Here is a 6,990-nt window from a genome sequence, read left to right as displayed (position 1 = left end):
ATTTGTTAAATTTTTCCACGTCCCCTAGAACACAACCCAAATTCTATGATATCAATTCACCGAGTGGTGAAATTTGGTACATGGCTTGCGGCGTCACTGTTCAACGCGATTCGATTCTTGGTCGGGCTGGCAAAAGGGGATACCCTTTTCCTGCTTGATGGGGTTTGTGTCGCTTGGCGAACCCCGAAAAGCCGAAAAGCGATGCTCGTTTTTCTTGAGCTTTATGAAGATAAGCTGTAAACACAATTTCCACAGGTTCCGCTCCGATGGTTAAGTATAATAATTATACGCTCCTAGAGTCCCACACTTACGTACTCTGTGCCCTTCATAATAGCATCCGGTTGTTGTTGTGCATTAGAGTGATTCCATGCGACATGGCGAAAAAATGATGTTTAAGTTATTTAGATTTAACGCTGCATGGTTTGTGATATTAGTTCATCATTTAAGAATCAGATTCCTGGAAAAAGTTATTAGAAAAAAATAATAATGAATAAAATACAGGATGTTACGTTCCTTGTTGAGAATATTTTAGGAGCAGATAGAGGGCTATATTTGATGAAAAAAAACTATTTTACCAATATGCCCTTACGTAAGACTAGAGGAGCTGGCAACACGACTAACCGATAATACGTGCCCCGAAAGCAATCCGTTAAAGTTATTGATTTATAAGTGAAATGAGGGGCCAAACTTGCTAAAAAGTGTACAGTTGTGATCTGTGATGCTTTGTTTAAGTGAGAAAGTGGAGGTTTTGTGAAAAACACAGTGTTCTATGCGTGGAAGTTATAATTTATCCACGAAATCAAATTGAAAATTGTTAGGCCAGTTAGGTTGCGTGAGTGTGAGTGCCTTCTTCGTGCGTCGCGCTAACAAGCGGTTCATTATTAACGTGCGATAATGGAGTGCATATGGTGGTGTGAACGAAGAGAACGGCACTTCCTGGAGAGCGGAGAGAATAGCGTTGCGCTGTGCTAGTCGGCGTTTGTTTCGCTGGCATAGGCATAACCAAACTAAAACAGATGAGTATATGTTTTTTGTATCAAACATTTCATAAATGTAAGGCTATGTGTGTAGTGGTTTTCAGCGGGCTTTGGACTTTGGCAGAAGCGTGAATGTGTGATCTGTTGGGTGCACGAGGTGTGGTAGCTTTTCAGCTGCGAGTAGGGTTTTTTTGTTTGCGCGATGAGTCTTGAAATGTTTTACTTTTTTTCTCCCACAAGTAAAAGCAACGAGATTCGTCAGGTGAGATTAGGTTAACTTATCAACGGGCTCGATACGACATACACGATTCGCTTTTGGATTTTTTTTTTTCCTAATTGGTCCGCGTTCGAATATGGTTTACATCATGTGACGATCCACCGGATACCACGTAGTTGCCAGTTTGAGGAACGACGTAGCGTGCCGTTTTGATTGTGGCCGTTATGAATGTTTAACTGTTACAGTTTCGATTGTCCGAATAGAAAACAAAGTGCAATTAAGATGTTTTTCTGGAGACTTTTTTCGTGTGGTTTTGTGTAATAGTGTTGTTTATTAGAATTTATGGTAGAATACATTAATTAAGTTGTATTTACTGATGTGTCGTGTGCCATGAATTTTTAAACGCACTGACTCTCGCATGACAGGTAATAGAAAATTCAATGGAGTCGAGTTTGACTTTCGAGGATTATTTAGTCAGCCTGAAATAATCATGATTGGTTTGGTCCTGTCAATAATTTAAAGACTTTTGATTAGTATGTACATCTACACCTGATGTTTGCACTTTATGTTTTAGATGTACCAAGCTTTGCCATTTTTCTATCTTTCCAACAGTATCACACCCATTATAAGGTAATGGGTAGCTCAACTTAGTAATGAGCCAATATGACGCATAGTATACTTTGAATCCGTCATCTACCACGGTTTTGCACGGTCAGGCTTCAAGTAGGGTTTTATTAGCAAACATGTTCTCACCTCGAGAGCAATGGTGTGGTTTATGGAAGCTGGGAGTATGGTGCAGTGATAATACATGAAATCTTATGCTTCACTTTTCCGATTTTTCTAGCTTTTGGGCTGTTTATGTTTTGTATACAATGTGCCAAACATGACTAGGTCGGCATTTTGTTAACAAACTTAGACCATATATTGGTCAATATATAAATTTGCATTTTTAAATTATTAAGGCTTTGCATGCATGAAACTTTGCCAATTTTTTTTATTTACGTTTTTAGAATATAGTGATTTCGAGGGCTATACCCAGATACTTGTTCATGTCTCACTGTGACTGTTTAACCGAAGATTTCGTCCGGTCGATAAATATCGCGATTAACGAAAACACAATGTATACCCTCTAAAGAATCGCGTCGGCCGACGTGCAGTCGTTTCTTTGAAAGTACTCGGAATTGACAAATAGCTGATGGCTACGAGTAGCAAAGGCTACATCGCGGACCGTTTGGCCAGAAATATACTCATGGTTCGTTTTCGTAATAAGCGCGCATCATTGTTATATTCTGTTTTTCAGGTGTGTTTTTCGCGGGATCGTATCGTTTTTTTAGAGCAGACAAAGTGTATACGAGAAACGTCGTTGGTCGATTTTTTAGGTAGAAATGTCCGGTTGAACGAACCCCTAGACTCCGCGTCGATACATTCATGAGGTCGAATTATCTAAAGATAGATCAACAACGCGCCCTTGATTTCGGTGTAAGGAGGAAAAGAGGATCACCTTACGAGGAGATACCATATCATTTGAAGTTGTCCCAATTTGATCAAAGGTCTAGTTTTCTCGCGTACGATTTATTGTTGCGGTGTTACATTGTAAAACTGAATAAGTTCGAATCGCATTATGAATATCGTGGCGGATATAATGAACTTGTTCGCGCGATACTTGTTCTAAAGAACCCGACACTCGAAACTAGCGCATAGTTTACCAAAACGAACCCTGCTGTGTACCTTGCCCTTTCTCCAACATCCCAGTGATTTCTCGTGGAAGTGCAGAGGTGTTCTCGGCTTCCAATAAGCGAGTATCACGTCAACATTTTCCTATACAAATTTCTTCTTTGACCTGCATTCGGATGCGGCCGGCGCTGGTATTTCCTAATACAAAGATTAAGGTCACCAGTTTTTCACCATCTGTTGGTTCTCTGTGTAATTACAGCTGATCTGGCAATAACGGAGTAGCAACCGCGGGCGGTCAATCATGCTCATGCTCATGCTCAATATGCCCTTACGTAAGACTACACATAGTTATTGAACTTTTAAGTTTTCTTAATACTCTTCCTTAAAGTGGCTTCAACCCTCGATGTATACCACATAAAAAACTTTCATCACTCTACGTCAATGTTAACGGTCTTAGCTTAGCAGCGCAATAAAATTGTGATATCTCAGAAACCAAAACAGAAAGAACGAATCGGTAAAGTGACTTGGTACGTTCAATTTGATCTAGAAATAATAATATTAACCGCGTTTTGAGGTAGAATACTTCTCTCAGGAAGTTCGGCTACATAGGGATGTGAAATGAAAATCTAAAACCGAAATAAGTGAAAAGTATATCTAATTTCAAATGCTAATAAATCGGTTAGTATTCGATGGATTTCCTTTGTTCTTGCAGCAATAGATTGGAAAATCTTCTAAAATTCTTCCCAAATGCAGATAATTGTAATTTTATCACTCAAACTATTGTACTATTGAAAATATTCAAGCCTTGTCAAAACGAAAAATTCGGCCTCTGATTGGTCGTTATATGATTGCTTCCCAAGCACGGTCGACAGAATCATAGACCTTGCCATTTGAAATGTGCAATTAGGCTTATATAAAAGCCTGTTTCATCCGAAGCCGCTCAGTATTCTTCGTCTCACGCTTGGTGTGTACAGACGTGTTTGTTACAATAACTTAAAGTTTTAGTTTACCTATCGCATTCGTTCATTTTACCTATCGCATTCGTTATACAGCAGTACGTTGTCGGGTCCCAACGAAATGGGAAAAACGGGTTCCAGTAAGGAGCAAAGCGTCCTCGTGACCCTGCTGAAAAGGATGATGGAATCTCCAACAAGATACTAGCTGCTAACAAGTTTGCATCGCTGGCTGACCAAACTACCGAGAAAACGGAAAAGAAGGAGAAAATGCCGCCTTTCTACGTAAAAGGTATCCCGCCTGGACTTAGGCAACACTTCAATGAACTTATCAGCAAAGGGCTGATAGCTACCCTGAGGCTATGCACGGACGGCTACAAAATCGTCGTTCCATACACCCCACATTACAAGGCAGTAGAGGCTTACCTGAAGCAAACAAAAGTGGAATATTTCACTCACGATATTGCAGCTACAAAACCAATCAAAGTTGTACTGCGTGGTTTACCGGAATTGGAACTGGACGAGTTAAAAACGGAGCTTGTCGCTTGCAGCCTAGAAGTGGAAGCAGTTTACAAAATGATAAGACACAACAAAGCCATTAAGTATCGTGATCAGTTATACCTGATCCACCTGACCAGGGGGTCAACTACACTGAGCACAGTGAAAACAATCACCGCCCTTTTCAACATCATCGTGCAATGGGAGCGATACAAACCGATTCATCGCGATGTCACGCAGTGTTCCAATTGCCTGAACTATGGACATGGCACAAAGAATTGCCACATCAAGAGTCGCTGCATGAAATGTGCAAGTCCGCATCGAACAGTGGATTGTCTTGTTGAGGAAGCCGAACAAACCAAGTGTCTCAACTGTGACAAAGAGCATGCTTCGAACAGCCTTTCGTGTCCTAAACGAGCAGAATTAATCAAAATTCGAAGGGCAATTGCCAATCACCAGCGACCGTCGACAATCACCAGCGACCGTCCAACTGGTGGTATTCCTAGGCGAACAAGAAGTTAGAACTTCTACATTTTCTGAACACACACCACATCGATGTCGCTGCAATAACCGAAACACATTTGAAGCCGAACATAAACTTCTGCCTGCCGGAACACTCGGTAGTCAGACTGGACCGCACAACCTCAGCTGGGGGCGGGGTTGCAATCGCCAATTGAACACAACCTTTGTCGAAGCTGTAGGAATCGAAATTACAACCACTGATGAACACCTCACATTTATTGCGGTCTATTGTCCGAAGCAGTCTCGACGGGCAAATGGAACCACGGTGAAATTGAAGAACGACATCCAAAAGCTGTCTAGAAGAGGAGGCAATTTCGTCATCACAGGTGATCTCTATGCTCGCCACTCCGCTTGGGGTGACTCCAGGTGCAACTCAAATGGTAACATCATCGTAGAAGATTCCGAAGCTGGATATTACTATCCCGCTCATCCGGAATTGCCAACCTACATCTCCCCTGGTGGTGTAGGCTTCAAGCTTGACATTTTTCTGACCAACATCACCGAAAAAAAAATTTTAAAAGGAATTCAATTTCTGAATACTGCGATGTCCTATCTGTACGTCGGACACGATAAAATAGAGTTTTTTGTGAAACACCCGTCCTTAGTTTGTCTATAACTTTTTTGTCTATAACTTTTTCTATGATTGTCAAAACAATAAATTTTATAAAGAATTGCGAGAACCTTAGTTGAATGAATAAAATCTTTAAATATTTTATTTTTTCATTTTGACCGTTACAGACGAAATTATCGACAAAAACTGACTTTAAGGAAGGGTGTTCCACAAAATACTCTATCTTGTCTTGTCCAACGCACAGATAGGACATCGCAGTATTCACCAAATATTTTTCTTTTAAAATTTTCCACAACTTTGCTGAAGGAAGCATTCTGGTATATTGAAAATAAGAAAAAATATTTTTTTATCTAACTGTTAGGTGGATTAATCGAAAAACTAAAAACGCCAAAAGTAAGGCCTTGTTCTATGGAACAATTTTGCTGAAGACAATGAGTACATAAAATCAATTTTTCACAGTCAAATCTAGGACGATCACGATTTCCCGAGTTAGACCACTGTGCACTGTGGGATTTTAAAATAAGTCTTTTCACCAATTGTTCATGTCTTGAAATATAACCCTTTGAATGTGTAGAGACTGTTTTGGAAGTTATTTCATGAAATGGTGGTTAAAAACGTGCTTTACAATAAGTATTTTGTCGTTTTTATATCACTTGTTTGTACTTTACGACCTTCAAAAGGGCATTACTCAAAAATGTACCGTACGATGATTTTGAAATTTTGACCAGACATTTTGGACGTCGTAACGAATCTAGTGGTGTACTCAGATTCTTTTTGCATTTTTTTTATATAATAAGGGTCTGTGGGAGCACCGTGGTTTACCATCCAAAGAATTCACAGATGGAATCGTAATTCACATCAAGAAAAAAAGCGACGATCGAATATTAAGTAATTACAGGCCAATTAGCATGTTGAATACAGACTATAAGCTCTTCACTAAGATTTTAGCCAACAGAATTTAAGAACATCTCATGAGTTTAATTGGTCCACGGAAGAGTGCTTGTATCCCAGGAAGATCATGTACCAGTAACTTAGAAAATATCCGTCGTCTGATGACAAAGTCAGTAGAGAACAAACGATGTAAAGGTTTTTTGATGAGTTTTGACTTAGAAAAAGCATTTGATTCTGTTGACCAAAATTTTGGTAAGGCAGGCTCCAAGGTGCTTTACAATGGGTTTTTAACACCTGAAATTATGATAGGCCGCTCTGTGCGTCAGAGTTGCCCCCTGAGTATGGTATTATTTGAACTATACATTGAGCCGCTATTTCGGAAAGTTGATGAGAATATACTAGGGGTATTTGTGTTCGACAAATTCCTTCGAGTAGTTGCTTACGCAGATGACATTTATGTATTTATTCGCAACACGGAAAAATTTGATGTTATAGTGAACATCATGTTTAACTTAACAAAGTTCACGAGAATACAACTGAATCTGAGAGTATGGAAAAATCTAAGTTTCCCTTTCTTATCAGCTTCTGACAGATCTAACGTATATTTGGTCGGCGTGCGACCAGATCGAACCAAGCGCCAAAAACATTATTGAGAGTAATCGGGGTTCAAAGTTTTGCCACCCCGTT

This window comes from Wyeomyia smithii, chromosome 1, assembly GCF_029784165.1.
Source record: "Wyeomyia smithii strain HCP4-BCI-WySm-NY-G18 chromosome 1, ASM2978416v1, whole genome shotgun sequence".
Lineage (NCBI taxonomy): Eukaryota > Metazoa > Arthropoda > Insecta > Diptera > Culicidae > Wyeomyia > Wyeomyia smithii.
The sequence above is the reverse complement of the archived record's forward strand: the minus strand, read 5'-3'. Positions refer to the sequence as shown.